Source organism: Anabrus simplex, chromosome 2 (assembly GCF_040414725.1).
Source record: "Anabrus simplex isolate iqAnaSimp1 chromosome 2, ASM4041472v1, whole genome shotgun sequence".
NCBI classification, from domain to species: domain Eukaryota; kingdom Metazoa; phylum Arthropoda; class Insecta; order Orthoptera; family Tettigoniidae; genus Anabrus; species Anabrus simplex.
This window is the reverse complement of record NC_090266.1, coordinates 600,989,902-601,008,718: the sequence shown is the minus strand read 5'-3', so window position 1 is coordinate 601,008,718 and position 18,817 is coordinate 600,989,902. Positions and strand designations below refer to the sequence as shown.

Here is an 18,817-nt window from a genome sequence, read left to right as displayed (position 1 = left end):
CTACTAAATCGCGTTATACTGTTCATTTTTACTATTGATGGTTGTTATTATAGATCTCAGTTAATGCCTTCCTCTTTGCCATGATGATGGTGGCAACGTTCTACTTGAGGATTCCTCGGTGTTCGTTTACATTAGGTGAAATTAATTTTCAAGCTGAGATAAATATTATTCATCCTCTGATTTCCTCCTGTTATCGATCGTCCAAATAACCGTAGGTCTGCAAGTGTGTCCGTCACTGGCTGCAAGTCACGAAGCACGTAGAATATAGAAATTATCTCCGTCGTTTGAAGAGTAAGCGAAATTATGTAGGTACATAAAAATAATATTTTAAAAGAACGGGTGTTTCACATATAGGCTACAGATTTTACATATAATAAATGGTATACGTGAACATTGAAAAACCTACTGTTTTTCGTATAAACCCCCCAGTAACTGCAGTGATTTTTAAATGATATGCATATCGAATGCTGCTCCTGGATGAGTGGACTCTAAATATGAAGTTTGCTCGAGATATATTTAGCCGTTTATCCGTGATGGTAGAGCAAACAAACAAACAAACAAACAAACAAACAAACAAACAAACAAACAAACAAACAAACAAACAAACAAACAAACAAACAAACAAACAAACAAACAAACAAACAAACAAACAAACAAACAAACAATTAGGCAAACAAACAAGCAAACAAACAAACAAACAGGCAAAGAGACACGAAAACTGAAAACTACTGAAACGTTCGTGAGGCGAAATAAATGACATTACAGACCGCGGACCCCTCTAATTTTATTTATAATGTATACAGTATTACTACTATCGAGCGAGTTGGCCGTGCGGTTAGGGTCGCGTAGATGTGAGTTCGAATTCGGTAGATGGTGGGTTCGAATCCTAACCTAAGCACCCTTGAAGATGTTTTTCCGTGGTTCCCCAATTTCACGTCAGGCAAATGCTGGGCCTGTTCCTTAGTTAAGGCCACGGCTGCTCCCTTTCCCATCCTTGAGTCGCCGAAATGCCTTGGAACTATTTATGCGTTGTTATAACCATCGGAATGACCAAAACATAAGTTTTACTACTGTTTGATAACCTACTTCTAATATTCAGTTTAAATTAATTATTATATGCCGGGCTGAGCGGGTCAGACGGTTGAGGCGCTAGCCTTCTGACCCCAACTTGGCAGGTTCGATCCTGGCTCAGTCCGGTGGTATTTGAACGTGCTCAAATACGTCAGCCTTGTGTCGGTAGATTTACTGGCACGTGAAAGAACTCCTGCGGGACTAAATTCCGGCACCTCGGCGTCTCCGAAACCCGTAAAAAGTAGTTAGTGGGACGCAAAGCAAATAGCATTATTATTATTATTATTATTATTATTATTATTATTATTATTATTATTATTATTATTATTATTATTATTATTATTACTATTATTAAATTAATTACCTTAACTCTGTGTTTTTCAGACAATATAATAACGAAGGGAGCAGATCAGACCGATTGCAATGGTCATGGATATTAATTTAGTAATTAACTGTCAAATCATAATCAAGGAAGAATGTGAGAAATAACTTAGATTATGAGAAAGAAAATGCTGGATACGGGAAGTGAAATGAAAGAGAGCAAGGAGAAGAGGGAAGGGTATCCTATTTTCTTCATATTTTCAGATTCAGTATATTAATATCAAAACTCATTTCCGACATTCTGTTCAAACTAATGTTTTTAGTTCAGTATGTATCAAGCACGACCATTGTTTCTGTGGCTTGCCTGGTTTTGACAGCTTTGTTATGCACCTTTCTAATGACGTACATTTCAATTTGGAAGTACACAATCACCTCTGCCGCCTTTCGATTTCAGAGAATTGAAATCCAGGAAACAGCCATTATTAACAGCTAGTGTTTCAGTGGTTAATGTACTGTAAAATTACACTTTGAATCATTCCATGTAAAGTCTTGTCTATGTCTCATTCACAGCAATGTATTCGGCATTGAGTTATTTACGCACAGTGTACATTGCACACAATTCTTGACCTAGAGTACTTTTTTAAACGTTATAATAACAAATTCACTTCTGATAGTAAAATTTCCTAGATACGTTTCTTCAGTTTTAGTTTTATTCTTCTGCAGCGATTGCAATTACCTACACGTAGAGTGAGAATAACAACTGGGTGTTTACTTGCTTCGATTCATTATGAGAAACCTCCTCAGGATGAAAAGAGCCATTGACGTTCTTCATGGGCAGGAATTCTGGGTACGTTTTTAAACAATATTCACTTCTATTATGTAAAGTTAATACATGCTAGAGTATTTACACAGCAGGTTATCCACAGTAATACTTAAGTTTCGATTCATCTTGAAGATCACATGTGCGTGCATGCTGCGTTGACATGGTTTACCTATTTTTCCTACACACGCAATAATAACACTGAGTGGCCTATACATTTTAGTGCTTGTCTTTTGCGTAAAGAATGAGGGAAATTTAATGAACTGAAGAATTTTTAGAATACCTATTTCATCACTCAAAACTATTTTTGTTCTTATGACACTTTACATTTCTTTAATGATACCTCCACCCTTCTTGTTACATTTTGATGGTGAATATGATGATTAATTGCGTCGCATAAGCGCCAAAGCAGTGCATATGTGACACCGTTCCAGACTTAACAAATTGTACTTGAATTGAAAAAGTAAATTTCAACATACTTCTATATATATATCAATTAAATATACATAACACTTGCTATATACTTGGGGACAAAACATGATGACCTCACCTCACATCACTACTCTCCAACGGAAGCCCGGTGTCCATTAGCGGCTTATAGGATTTACTACATCTCCTGAAGCCGGAGTTGCCAAATCGTCTACTGCACTCGACACGAAGAAAGGCTAAATACTACACAGAGTGGTGGAAGAAGTGGTTTGACATCCTCTCCACACCAAACAACGATCACATAGAAGTCGTTAACTCCACAGGGTGCTGGGTGTGATTGACTACTGGTTTCCAGCTCGCTTCCAGGAACAGAGGCCGTCATGTTTGATCCCCAACTATAATTTACATAACTCAGAATAATAAGACCTAAGATACACTCATTGACATAAACGTTTGGTCACGAGCAGGGAACATTTTTTGAAATATTGAATATCATTAGTTTTAAGTCCCTCTGGCTACTATTATGGTTTTCAAACATGTCAGAATGTCGGGTGTTTTCATGCAGATGTTCTTTTAAGGGCGGTAAATCTATCAGCGTGAAGTTGGCGTGTTTGAACGTCTTCATATACCATCGAATGGGCCAAGATTAATACCTCCGCTTAAGCTCAATAGGCCTGCTCATCTGTCATCTGAGCCACTTATCCTGGTAAGAGATAATCATGAAATGTTTGTCCGATAGTAAATACGAAAGAAGGAAACGATAATCTCATTATTCCATCAGACAGTTTTCACCTAACTTGTGGTGGAGAATAATATTACGTCAGTAAACTCACGAATATACTTGAATACACCCGTTAATTCGATTGGAATTGAAGTTAGGCAGATGAGTAGGGAAAAATCCGGAGCTGGTGCAGGGTAAAATGGCAAAATGGCGGCTAGCCACGGGCTCTTACGGGACTAACTCTCTGGAGCTGTCAGAGGCGCAACTGCCCAAGATGGCCGCCAAGCGCTATTCACCTCTAGCCACGCGCTACTACCTCTGACAACCTGAGACAATAGGATGTCGTCATCTTATGGAATACTGTCGAAAGAGGACACTAAAATGGATATCTGACTTGAGAGAGCATGGGTTTGCGAACTCGGGGTCTTTAACTGAGTCTAGGCATTATGTGTGCTAAGCTGCTGACTATCTAACCTCCCTTGGCCAACTCTTGTAGGACACCTCATTCCGAGGTGGTGTTTCAAGCAGAGTAAAGCTCCTGCAGGGACACACTTGCCCTAGGTAGAGGTCTAGGAGAGTAAAGCTCATCTATGGACACCCTTGCCCTAGGTAGGGGCCTAGTAGAGTAGAACTCCTCCAGGGACACCCCTGCCTTAGGTACGAGTAGAGCAATCTGTGCTGTTGTTGTGTCTGCATTGGCGAACACGGGATCTTTAGCTGAGTCTAGGCATGATGTGCGCTGATCTATCGTCTATCTAACCTCCTTGGCCAACTTTTGCTGGGCACTTCCGACCAATGTGTGGTTGAGCAGAGTAAATGTCGCTCCCAAGGATTCGAGCGTGGAGCTGATATAAACTTAAAAATAAAGAACTTAGGTGCAATTCAAATATCTTCACACTGTTTGAGATGTGTGTACGATGAAGGTGTACTGACTACAGTAAATGTGGAGACATGTACATCTCAGCAGAAAAAAATGACCTTTCGACCTAAGCAGTATTGTCTGATCTGGTGTAGTAAAGGAACGCCGACAATGTGATAAGACGCATTACACCTGACTTGAGAGAACTCTGGGTCTTCAGCTACAGGTCAAAGATTGTTAGCGATGATGTTAGTAACAACATGCACTTATTCAACTCTATAAAATACTGCTTTGTAATGCTATACGATTGTTTGACACAAAGTAGTCTCGTACCTCAACGCTTACATTTTATGACCTATTAGTTTTTATCAGTATTACTGCGGAAATGCGGCAAGAGCTGCAAAGAGCGAATAAAGGGGGTTCTAGTAGGCTCTACTCTTCTCAGCGTAGGTTATCGGTTATTGGACCTTGAACGAGGGTTTATCTGGGTGGTAGATTTTAACGCTTCTGACTCGAGAACAATCTTCTACTACAATAAGAAGCGGTTTCCTATTCACGTTTGCTGCTGTCTACTCCCATAGAGACAACGTACTCGAGGACTGGGCGTTTATCACTCAAGCATAGTGTGGTAGGTGATACGGGTGCTAGCCCGCCTGAATTTTATTGAGGTGTAATAAGGAGATGAGATTATGTGAAGAGGATATCCGCATGCGTTCTAAGAATGTTATTATAAATGTGATACTGACAGACACGAGGCTTCAGGAATCTGCTGGCGGTGTACCGATTATGCTATGCAAGCAACATCCTTGAGCATAGCTGCCTGTTTAGCAGTCTGATGATGAAAAAATGAATGTTGTTACAATTGACATAAATGAAATATCGACCCGAGCAGGCTTCGAATCGTAGACTTAGAACACAACTCTGCTTTGTAATACTACAGGATCCGTTTGCACAAAAGTGGTCTATACCTGAGTCTGACATAAACCTAACTCTACAGAGCTACTACAGGGGCTCACAAATAATACTACACGATCTTTTCACCCAAGGTAGTCTCATACCTCAAGGCTTACAACTTGTAACTTATGACCTATTATTTTTATCAGTCTAACTTTTGGAGCTGCGGACAGAGTGAATAGCGACTAAAAGGGGTTCTGTTAGACTATAAACGTCATATGATGTAAGCCTTTAGGTACGAGACTACTTTGTGGCAAACGATCGTATAGCATTACAAAGCAGTAATTTATAGAGTTGAATAAGTGCATGTTGTTGGTAACATCACCGCTAACAAGCTTTGACCTGTAGCTAAAGACCCAGAGTTCTCTCAAGTCAGGTGTATTGCGTCATAATATATTGTCGGCGTTCCTTTACTACACGAGATCGGAATATACAGCTTAGCTCGAAAATTCATTTTTTCTGCTGAGATGTACGTCTCCACATTTACTGTAGTCTATATACCTTCATCGTACACACATTTCAATCAGGGTGAGGATATTTGAATTGCACTTAAGCTCTTTAGTTTTAAGTTTATGTCAGCTCCACGTTCGAATCCTTGGGAGTGGAATTTACTCTGCTCAACCACACCTCGGGCGGAAGTGCCCCGCAAGATTTGGCCAAGGAGGTTAGATAGACGACAGCTTAGCACACGTCATGCCTAGACTCAGCTAAAGAACCCAAGTTCGCCTATGCACGCACAACAACTGCACAGGTTTCTCGGCTCCTACCTAAGGCAGGGGTGTCCCTGCAGGAGCTTTACCCTACTCGAACCTACCACCTCGGAATGAAGTGTCCTGCAAGAGTTGGAGGAGGGCGGTTAGATCGATAATAGCTCAGAACACATAATGCCTAGACTTAGTTAAAGACCCCGAGTTCGCTAACCCATGCTCTCTAATGTCAGGTGTCCCTCTAAGTAGCCTCTTTCGACAGTATTCCATAAGATGACGACATCCCATTGTATTGGGGTGTCAGAGGTCGTAACGCGTGGCTAGAAGTAGATTGCGCGTGGCGGCCATCTTGCTCACTTGCGTCTGTGCCAACTCCCCAGATTTAGTCCCATAAGAGCCCGTGTATAGCTGCCATCTTGCCCATTTGCCGCTGCACCAGCACCGGCTTTTTTCCCTACTACCTCAGATCTCATATAATTAGCCCAAAGTAGTTGGAAATTGTCCTCCAAAATACGAATAGCTAGGTATAGAGAAAGCTGGCAACCATCAAGCCGCACAAATTTTAGAGTAGCAAAAATCAGTTACTGGCAAAGCCAGAAAATGTTCGATCATGACTCCTTTGAAAGCCTAGGCACTAGCGGGCGAGCTTTACCTTTTTGGATAATAGATTATGGACCTTTTTCCACGAAAGGTAGCCAAAATCACGGCAATATTAAATTAACTATATTTTATAATTCAGAAGTATAAGCTACATGTAAAGTAATCTTCGATCTAATCATCCACACGCAATTACTAATGGAAAATTCAGAACAAATTCATACCAACATCTGTAAAATTGGCATTAAAAGCTCAGATGGCACTGCTTAGGCAGTACTGTTAAAATCTGTTTTATTTCACTAACGACGCGATGAACAGATACTTCACATTATTTATCTTTATTTTATATCCACGTGCTATTTCTCATAATCCAGTTATTATTCAATTTATTTAAAAAAATGCATGGATCTGCGGTGTTTTTTATCAGCATGAAACTTTGGATATTTTGTACGTTAACCCCTAATTCCATTTCTCGATACGGGGTCGGGGATGAGATGAATTTATAAGACGTGTCTTACGGCCATATGCACTTCCTGACGCGAACGTCAATTGAGGAGGTAATGAAGATGAAATTGACGCAACTGTGTCAAAACCGCGAATGTGGCCATGCTATTCATTTCCAGTCACGCCTCCCAGTCACACGTTGATGTGCAGTACATCAGAAGAATTTTCATTAATTTCATGAGCGTGTATAAAGGAAAATGTACCTCACTGTACCGTACTGTAGGAATGTACGTTTGCTTGACTTATTTACCCACTCCGAGAGTATCAGGTATCTAGAATAAGGTTCATTTCCCTCTACGCACGCTCATAGGAAAATGAACTCAACGAATATTTTCGGTTCTGACACAGCAGCTACGAAATGAATGGCGGTGAATTAAAGTGAGTAAGGAAGTAGAAGGAAGCGGTTCTGGCCTATGAATAGGTGCTGTTCCAGCATTTGCCTGGAAGTGAAAATAGGAAACAATTCTCAGGACAGATTACGGTTGGTCTCGAACCTACGCGCCTCCCGAATTCAGAACTGGGCTCCATAGATCTATAATATTAACACGCGTGGCCGTTCCAATCCGTATATACCTTTAGGTGCGTTAACTCTCTCAAAATGCTCAAAATTGAAGTGCTTTGAAATATGAAATATTCATAGTGTGTTTTGCGATTATTAATTGTAAGTCAGCATTATCTCAGTCTGCAACTAAAACTGCATTAATTCTTTATTTTCAGATAAATCCACTCTGATCACTACGATGAACTTTACCAAAGGTGAGTGTTGATATTCTCCGTCATATTTTTTAAATACATTTCGTTCGTATTAGACTGAACAGCTTACTTTATGTATAATATACCACCTGCAAACATTCTTAATCGGCAGCATTGCCAGTTACTTGCTTTTGTTCCATTAAGAGACAATATATATACACTCGCTGAAAGAAAGAATGAGCATATTGTATTATTTAAGTTCCTTGATGTTACACATTTTTCAGAAACAATTGTACCTGTAGATATAAACTTTGTTGTTGGTATCCACAGGGTTTTAATATTTTAATAATCATTAAAATTATGTCTGACAAAATATTAAATCACTCAGTCCTTTGTTTTTCAGTGTCAATACCAGGCGGCTCGCGAACGTCATACTTTCTACTACTAATAAATGTCCCGCTTGCACTACTGATGAGTGGGATATCTACTGACTGATTTTCACAGGGGCACTACTGCCAGTAGCCAGTTTACGTCAGAATATGAGGAGATAACAACCGGACGGTCTTTCACAGCATGCCCCTCAGGGCTTCCCGTCTGATGCACACCCTTGAATTAGTAAACCACGTTTGACCGCATAGTACTAGGCAGCACTACTTTTGCTGTCTGCATATCTGCAATGGCCAGTGTGTTCAGTAATGACGAATAAACAAACATCATTTTCATGTAGGGCCTATACAAAATCTGACCGGAATGAAGCCGATGCTCGCAGATGGCATGTACGAGATTCCAAACAAACGTCTGCCTTCTACAAACGTATTTTGATTAACAAGCTGCAATTAAGTGCTAATGCAGGGCCTCTCAAACGCCCAAAATCTCACGCGTGCAGAGCGAGGCGCAAGAGCTCCGTGCACTGTGCATCGGTGCCGCTCGGTATAGCTCGGATCAACGCTTCGTCTCTTGGCTACTCGGCTAAGCTCTGCTCTACTCGGCTATACTCGGCTCAACTCAGCCCGGATTTGGAGCGCTACGGCGCAAGTGGGGCAGAGGGAGACAGGCGGAGCGAGCGAGAGAGGCGTGAGGAAAGAGAGAGTAAGCGCTATTGCTCCAAATCGAGGAGTGGGGGGTCTGCACTCTGGTCAACCAAGCCAAGTCGTCTTTTGCACCGTGCACAGTGCATGCACCACGCGCATGCACCCTGAGAGGCCCTGTGCTAATGGATCGTTCAAGGCACATATGAGCAGCAACAGACCCGTCTCTGGCTACGCTGACATTGTGCAGAATGTCCTGTAATGCTTTTAAAGCAATTTTTGACACGGTAAGTTGTTCTTCACCTAACTGTGATGATATAATAATAATAATAATAATAATAATAATAATAGTAATAATAATAATAATAATAATAGGCCTATACAAACCATCATTGTTGTAACGTTCACATTTTTAATGTTACTTAGGGCAAAGACGATTTGTGGATTAGCTAGGAGTATTTCGAACGTCAATACAAAGGTTATTGAAGGGGAGAAAATGGCACCCATATAAGGCACACCTACATCAGCAGCTTCATGGAGATGATTTTGATCACCTATATGGCTGAAGAATGCCCGCAAGTACCATATTTAGTCAGGAATATCCTGTGGAGCGATAAATGTTACTTTTCGAATGATTCAATCACCGACAATTACAATCTCCAGTATTGGGCTCCGGCAAACCCCCACTGGGTTCGAGCACAGCACATGCAACACCAGAGGGGGATTAAGATTAATGTGTGGCGCGGTATTCTGGTCCTGTTTTTATAGCCCCTAGTGTCAAAGGTAGGCGTTACTTGAAATTTTTAGAGATCGGCTTGTCTCTAGAAAACATTCTAGAAGATATTCCACTGCAGCTAATACTGCAACATTGTTTCCAGGATGATGGTGCACCACTTCACTACTTTTGAGCCCGACCGGGCGAGTTGGCCGTGCGGTTTGGGGCGCTAAGCTGTGAGATTGCATCCGGGGAATAGTGGGTTGGAACACTACTGTCGGCAGCCCCGAATACGGTTTTCCGTGGATTTCTATTTTCACACCAAGCAAATGCTGGGACTGTACCTTAATTAAGGCCACGACCGTTTTCTTCCCATTCTTAGCCCTTTCCTATCCCATCGTCACCATAAGACCTATCTGTGTCTGTGCGACGTAAAACAAATTGTAAATACTTTTGAGCCGTTAGGGAACATCATGATGAATGATATCCTCAACGACGTGTATGTTGTACTGGACCCTGCTAGTAGCTACCACGATCGCCTGATCTCACCCCGGCCCCCCTCTCCCTGCACTTTTTCCTGTGAAGATATATCAGATCGAAAGTGTACGAAACTGAGACAGAAAATGCTGAACAATAATCACAACAACGCATTTGTGAGGCTTTTGCTGCACTGACTCCCGAAATATCGAGACGTGTCCATGCAGACACCGCGAGACGTGTTGAGCACTGCCTGCGCCATCAGGGCATGTTCATGAGCATATCTATTGCGAGTAGTTCTAGAAGAAAACGTTCTGGTAGATCCAACTGTGATACTTTGATTTTCTGACCGTTGAAGCCATAATAATATGTATTGGTTCTTCTTTCATACAAATAACTCTTTTATAGAGTGGAAAGTCTGCACGCGTATTGGCAATAAGTTATTAAACATTATTTTCTGCATCTTTGGCGTATTTATAAATGCACCCGCTTATAGAACGTGTACAATAAAATGACTTCTCTTTGTTTCTCAACATCTGAAATACAGCACATTGTCGCTCCTTTGAAAACAAGTAATTAGGCATCCCATGCGTCACTACTGTATGCAAGACTTTTTTAAGTAGAAAGTACGGCGCTTGGGAGCCACCTGGTGTAACACCATGAGTTTATTCGTTTTTGAGCGACTATAATATAGCAACTAATATTGTTCGGACTTCCCGTAGTGAGAATAACTTCTCTACTTATACCAACTGTGATACATTTAAAACCGCATCTAAGTGGTGTTGTTTTAAACGTTACAACTCATGAAACTGATAACACAGGCGAACAGTAATTTGATTGACCGAATATGTACAGAATTTGTATATTACTGAAGAACAATGAGCTCGTAAGGGGCGCCGTACACTGAACATCAAGGGCTCCACTTGCACTCCGTGCAGCTGTACAAAGGCGGAAGACAGAGAGCGCTAGTTAGTTCGTAGAAGTGTATTTGTAGGGACTCGAAGCTAACCTGGTGCTCATTGCTGGACTGTGCGTTTAGCGAAGCGTGGAAAGATAACAAATAATAGAATGCACTTCATGATAATTTTCCCTGTTGGAATTTTAAGTTTGTTGTAGAATGAAGAATCGTTATAGAAGACGACGAGCGTAATGATATAGTTAAAATATAACGAGTCAAGTCAGAATGTGTCGGCTTAACACACGATAATGAACACCATGACTTTCATCCCATAAATGATGAGCTATACAAATGACGCCCAATTTATCATTCGCGTATGTTCCACGGTGATGCACAGTTAGGCTATGAATGACACCAGCTTCTTCTTCTTTTCCTTATTCTACCACCGCTTTTTCCACAGTCTGTTGGCATCACGGGTGCAGACTGTGTATTATTTGTAGCGTATTAATTTTCAGTGTGAGTGCTGATGTCACTTGGAAATTTTCACGTTATATTTGTCATACATATATAAAACAACTCCAAATTTGCGATTATTTAGGAGCATTCTGTCCAAATATATTATTATTCTTATCATTATTATTATTATTATTATTATTATTATTATTATTATCATGTCCGACTCGATGGCTGAATGGTCAGCGTACTGGCCTTCGGTTCAGAGGGTCCCGGGTGTGATTCCCGGCTGGGTCGGGGATTTTAACCTTCATTGGTTAATGCCAATGGCTCGGGGGCTGGGTATTTGTGCTATCCCCAACATCCCTGAAACTCACACACTACACAAAACACTATCCTCCACCACAATAACACGCAGTTCCCTACACATGGCAGATGCCGCCCACCCTCATCGGAGGCTCTGCCTTACAAGGGCCAGAAATAGCCAAACGAATTTTAAAATAATAATAATAATAATAATAATAATAATAATAATAATAATAATAATAATAATAATAATAATAATAATAATAATAATATAGCTGGTACGGAATTGTTTTAATATTTTATTCTATGAACTCACAGGTTGTTTGTTTTATATAGTTAAAATTCAGTTTGGCGATTATTTAAGATTGTTCTCTAGGAATATATTATTATTACTGTACACTAAGACCTTAGTGCGACATCCCTGACGGGCCGCGGCCTACCAAACGACTACTGCTCAGTCTGAAGGCCTGCATATTACAAGGGTGACACGTGATCAGCGCAACGGATCATCTCGGCCGTTATTCTTGGCTTTCTAGACTTGGCCCACTACCTCACCGTTCGGTAGCTACTCATTTTTACTGTAATCACGCAGGCTAAGTGAACCTTGAACCAGCCCTCAGCTCCAGGTAGAAATCCTCGACCTGGCCGGATTGTAACCCAGGGCGTTCAGGTGAGAACCAGACACGCTACTGTTAGAATGCGGGGCCTGCTATTATGATCAGCAATAATTTGCGAAATATTTATTGTAAAATCATACTCTGAACACTCGCAAGTTTTTTTCTGTTTAGTAACTAAAGTTAATATTGGCTATTATATAACAAGAAACTGTCAGATTTATTAATATTACACTTGCTAAATTGCTACATTAATAATGACAATGATGACACGAAACAATATTTAATGTTCGCTGGCCGATAATATTCTCCTTGTTCTTGTATTTATAGTACCACAAAATATCAGAGGGTTATGAAGAGAGGGACGTGAAGCTATAAATCCAGTACTTCCCGAAAACAGTAGATAAGTTGCCTTATACATGAACAGCGTCGACACTGGAGTCGAGAGTGTCGGTTCAGGAGAGAATAGTCTCCACTCTTCGAGACTCCATTCATAACCATTGCTAATATTTCAGTCCGGCTCTATGGCTGAATGGTTAGCGTGCTGGCCTTTGGTTCAAGGAGCCCCGGGTGCGATTCCTGGCCGGGTCGGGGATTTTAACCTTAATTGGTTATATCTGCTGGCTCAGGGACTGGGGTGTGTGTCGTCCTTAAGCAGAAAATGAAACGTAAACAAGGAAAGAATGGGAAAAATGAGAAAATATTAGTAAAAATTAAAAAAAATAATTCGGTCGCCCTTCATGTGTACTAAAAGGTGAGGAATGCTTTGTCGAAGAACATGGCATCCATGTCAACGGAATTCCCAATTTGATTCCGGAAGAATTGTGGCATTTCGAGGCGGAGGATTACGCTTGTCATCAACGGAATGTGGCCACACGGGTACGGGTATAGGAGAGAACAGAATAGAATGCTCCCATCCCCTAGTTGTCCGACTCGTTGCCTGAATGGTCAAAGTACTGACCTTCGGTTCAGAGAGTCCCGGGTTCAATTCCCGGCCGAGTCGGGGATTTTAACCTTCATTGGTTAATTCCAGTGGCCTGAGGGCTGGGTGTTTGTGCTGTCCCCAACATCCCTGCAAATCACACACCACACATCACACTATCCTCCACCACAATAACACGCATTTACCTACACACGGCAGATGCCGCCCACCCTCATCGGAGGGTCTGACTTATAAGCGCAGCAATCGGCTAGAAATAGCCACACGAAATTATTTATTTATCCCCTAGTTCCGGATAGCCTGGAATTGGGGAGAGGGTGAACATTTATTGCAATTCATATTATTCTGATACATGCATAATATGCTTAACATTTAAATTTATCTACTACTCCCTCAAAACATTACACTTACACCTAATTACTATTTCCACGTAATTTCTAAATTATAGTTTTAAAAGGAAAACTATTTATTTTTGTCCTAGATATCAACAGTGTTTTATTGTCTAGGACAACATATATCTTACATTTACCATTAATTGGCGCGGGTGTTTGTTTGTTATGAGCACTAACAGATTTCTCCTCAGCTTAAATAGACGCCGTGACATCTCGACCTACAGCTACGGAATTCCGGCAGCTGAGTAAGACACAGTTCATCCATTGCAAGGTAAGCAGGATCACATGCAATTTAACACATTAAGAGTGACATTAACAGTGCAACCGTGATTCTAAACGTTAACTTTGTTCTTGGTTTCATTTCATACTCTTGGTTAATGCTAATCTCTTTTCATTTATTTCTGCCACATACTTCTTAAAATCCAAAAATAATTGCTGTCCCTAATGGTGTGATCCATTCTTTGTTTAAGAGTTTAGCTATTATATAGAATTCCTTCCCTCTTTCTTTTTTGATTTATATTCACCACCAAAATATTTAATTCGAAGTGCATCAGTTTCCCTACATACTCTCAACAGAGCTTCTTCCATTATTTCTCCACAGAGTAAACAATGATTTTCACTAAGTTTCTCTCTCAGCCCTTTGTATTTATATATCCCTGCTAGCAAGACACCCGTGCTTCGCTACGGTTTTAAAATGAAAGTTGGCCGTACAGTTAGGAGCAAGAAGCTGTGAGCTTGCATCCGGGAGATAATGGGTTCGAAACCCACTGTCGGCAGCCCTGAAGATGGTCTTCCGTGGTTTCCCCATTTCACACCAGGCAAATGCTGGGGCTGTACCTTAATTAAGGCCACGGCCGCTTCCTTCCCATTCATAGGCCTTCCCTATCCTATAGTCGCCATAAGACCTATCTGTGTCGGTGCGACGTAAAACAAATAGCAAAAGAATGAAAGTTATAATTCGAAGTCTTACATTTTGGAGAGTCCACTGTCAGCTAAGCCTGTAAAATACGCCCTCATTTCGTACGTCAACAAACGGTTTTGGGGAAATGATTATTTATTTTCTGATCTAACACTCATTTGAACCCCACACGGCAGAATTTTAATTTCTTAAACCCTACATTACTTGACATCTAGGATATAAAAGCGACCATTCCGTTAAATTTTGATTTTGTACGTTGAATAGTAATAGAGGAATTAATAGCCTACTTTTTAAGTGGAGAATTTTGAAATATTTATTAACATCTTGCATATAGAAAACCACCGTTCATAAAAAATAAGCTTGTGACCGAAACGGTTCCGGATGAATGGATGTTGTGTTTTTGAGAGTTAACTACCCTCTGTATCCCTCAGTGGAAAAACGTTTCGAAGTATACGGTATATTATACCTAGAACAAAAAAGAAGACCTTCTTGTAAAATTAAAACTTTCTACGCTAAACTGTTTTTGGAGGGATGAGTAATTTAGTTTACGGAGCAAACCTCATTTCACACTTTAGGGGTTGAACGTTTAAAAATATTTCCTATTTCATACATAGGATTTAAAAATATATCCCGCTATTTGTAATTTTGTATTCGTGCGTTAAACCGTTCGAAGAAAGGAATGAATATATTTGTTTTCGGATCTTAACCCCGTTTAACTCTCTGAGGGGTTAAATTTGTTCAAACCTTCTCTTATTTAACACCTAGGATATCATTTGATATTTTAACTTCGTAATTCAAACAGTTTTATATAAACGTGTATTTTTGTAATCATTCCTCATCCCCCCAGTCAAAAGCCCATAGCGGTGTATAATTTTTATTCTACTTCTTATTTGTATCCTGATAAAAATAATTCAACTCCTTTTACACACCCTTAAGTTGATTCCCTTCTCCCCCCAACAAAAACTTCACGTTTCTTTTAAAGGAGATTCCAAATACCAAATTCCACGTCCGTAACATCCTTAGTTTTTGTGATATACAGTATGTATCCTCATATATAGACTTAAACCCATTCTTCAATTAATTTACCCACCCTTAATTGGATTTTCCGAAAACGAAAGAATACGTGCTTCTTTATTTTTAAAGAATATTCCAAATAAAAATGTTCATGTTTGTAACATCTTCAGTTTTTGAGATATAAGTATCCTCATAAAAAGAATTCAGCCCTTTTTCAGTCCTTCTTACACCCCCTTAAGGTGCATTTCACGAAAACAAATAATACGTTTTTCTTTATTATTAAAGGAGATTCCAATTACCAATTTTCATGTCTGTAATAACTTCAGATATTGAGATACCGGTATCCTAATAAAAATAATTCAACTTTTCAGTCCCTTTTACCTCCCGCACAAGTAATTTTACTCAAAAAAGTATGTGTCAATTTATATTTAAAAGAGATTAAAAGTACCAGTTTCCACGTCTGTAACATAACTACGTTATTGAAAAATACTCATTTTAAAAATTCACCGCTCTTTGAGAGTATTGTTCACCTCCCCATAATTAGGTTTTCCAAAGAACTACCCCTTACTTTATTTTCAAAGGAGATCACAAATAAAACTTTTCATGACTGCAACATCCTCAGTTTTTAGATATAAGTATCCTCGAAAGGGTATTCAACCACATTCTCACATTTTCTCACCCTCTTAAGAGGAAATATCAGAATACAAAAAGGACGTGTTTACTTATTTTTGAAGGAGATTTCAAATACCAATTTTAACGTCTGTAACATCTTCAATATTTATAGACATGATGCTGTATAGGCTTTTGTGCTTATGCCGTGTCAAGAAAATAAGGTGAAATTTCTTTACCTTTCGCTCTGCTCTGCGTCATCAGAAGAAAATCTCGACAGTCCACCAGAAAGGCTTCTTAAACAATGACTTTTTGAAATTTAGAACGATATAATAGAAGTGGAAATGGTATTTTCATTCGTCACCAAATGCCTTACTGGACGTGGCACAGCGCTAGCGTTCGAATCGGAAGCTGACCGAACCATTAGAATCAGTCTGAGAAGTGCGTACGTAACATATGACATAGACAGGTGTATGACATTGACACAAGCCTGAATGAAACATCTGGCGATGAGGAAACGTACGAATTTGGGAAACACCGAGACGAAATAACAGTAGTGAAATGACATGGAAGGGAACTACCTACGTAAACCCTTAATGGCTGGCAACCAGGTATTACTTAATTGATAGCCAGTGTCCCTGTTGAAATTGTTAGGATTTCTACGTATTTCCACAGCTTCCCGAATAATCCTGGACCTGTATTGTCTAGTGTGGGTAAGAGCTCGAGTATCCTGGGACATGGTATCATGACCCAAAAGTAGAGCGTGCTCAGCTATTGCCGATTTGTCTGGCTGGTTGAGACGAATATTACTTTCATGTTCCTTGATGCGGGTACCAATGGACCGGCATGTTTGGCTGATGTATACCTTACCTCAAGTACAGGAAATTTTGTATATCCCAGGATGTAAAATTGGGGAAAACTTGTCCTTGGTTTTATTCAGATTGTGAGCAATTTTAGTGGCGGTGCCAAACACGGTTCTAATATTTTGTTTGCGAAGGATCTTGGCAATTCGATCTGTGGTGTTGTGAATGTAAGGAAAGTAGGCAGTTCCCTTCACTTCTTCCTCCTGTGAGCTTTGCTTGGTCGTTTCTCTGGGATGTAACCATCACCCTTGCACATGACTTTTTGAGTGTGTCCATCTCCACCTGGATATTTGATGGCTCACAAATTCGTCTCGCCCTCTTGGCGAATGTCGTGAGAATGTCTTGTTTTTGTGCTGGATGGTGGTGAGAATCTGCATGAAAGTAGCTATTTGTGTGGATACGGTTAGGATAGAGGGTATGTCCTAAGGAGCCGTCCGGTTTCTTTCTTACATCCAAGAAAGGAAGGCATCCGTCCGACTCCATCTCTATAGTGAATTTAAGTGAAGGATGTTGCTGATTTAAGTGGTTTAGAAATAGATGAAGTTTCTCAGGACCTTCTGTCCAGACCACAAATGCATTATCAACATACCTCCACCATATCATAGGTTTGAAGGGCGCCGAAGCAATAGCCTCCTCCTCAAAATGCTCCATAAATAAATTAGCCACTACAGGAGAAATGAGACTTCCCGTAGCCACTCCCTCCGTCTTTTCGTAAAAATTCCCACCCCACAAAACTGGCTTGACGTCATGCAGTGGCAAAATAGCTTAGTAATGTCCTCAGGGAACAGGTGTTCTTATTGTCATACTATCCCAGGATGGTAGTATAGTAAGTGAGACTGAATCAAGGTGTAGCAAGCTAATGCAGCGACCTCACAGTTGCGATCAACAGTGTTCAGTAAGAAAGAAGTCTGCTGCCGGAGAAAGCTTTTTTACACTGGTCTGTTGTCAAACCAACTTTGCTTTACGTAAGCCTAAGCTGGTTGACTCAAGATATCAAAATTGGAAAGTAGCAAGAATGATCTTTGGCACAAGCAGGTTGGAAGAATGGCGAGAGTGTACTCGGAATGAGAAAATAAAGGCTAAATCAGAAATGAAATCGATTAATGAAGCTGTACGCATTAATCCGCCTCGGTGGTAGGGTCATATGACGCAAATAGAGGAGGATCGTTTGCCGCGAATAATGATGCACTCAGCCATGGATAGTGAGCGAATTGGAGGGAGACCAAGAGGATGACGATTTGACTAAGTTTCTAATAGTTTAAAGGTAAGAGTTATAGAATTAAACGAGACCACATAGCTAATTACAAACAGAGGATTGTGGTGGTATTTAGTATATTCACAGAGGCTTGCAGACTCAGGGCTGAAACACATAACAGTCTATAATGAAGATGTATATACGTATGTATTTATGGTTACAGTAGTGGACGGCAAGTAGATTTCCGTATTAAAGAAAGCTCACTGTCAAAGTCACAATTCAAAACGTAAATTGCTGGAATATCTTTCGTGATTCTGAAGAGAAATACAATTGCATTCAAAAATATTCATTTGAATTTTATTCCGTATTTCTTGTGGATTAAGTGTGTCACAGCTGTCTAAATGAGGAAATGAGGAAGACGAATATAGATCTGAACTGTGTAGCAAATCATAATCAAATTGACAGTACGGTTAATTTGCAATTAACAATAATTGAAGTTGAACCAACCAACGATATAACGTATTTATTTTACCTTGAAGATATTTTCAAAGAGTCCCTGTAGCAAAAGTAGTGATATAAAGTTGACAATTAACCTAAATCATAAGAAATATGTACTCACTTCATGGGGCTGCATTGTTTGGTTATTTCATTATTTAGAAATATATATATGCGCTTAATGTTGCACTAACTCTTGGAGGGATTTCAGTAGCAACTGAAT

General features: G+C 40.1%; 1 protein-coding gene across 2 annotated transcripts in view; it reads left to right on the top strand.

Annotated features, from left to right (window-relative positions):
• The window catches only part of Oct-TyrR (Octopamine-Tyramine receptor), a 1,114,805-nt gene that overhangs the window by 493,248 nt on the left and 602,740 nt on the right, over positions 1-18,817 (top strand). For both annotated transcript variants that reach the window (XM_068225823.1, XM_068225824.1), the window contains exon 4: positions 7,701-7,739. The gene's annotated coding sequence lies outside the window, so the exon portion shown is untranslated. The remainder of the gene's footprint in view (positions 1-7,700; positions 7,740-18,817) is intronic.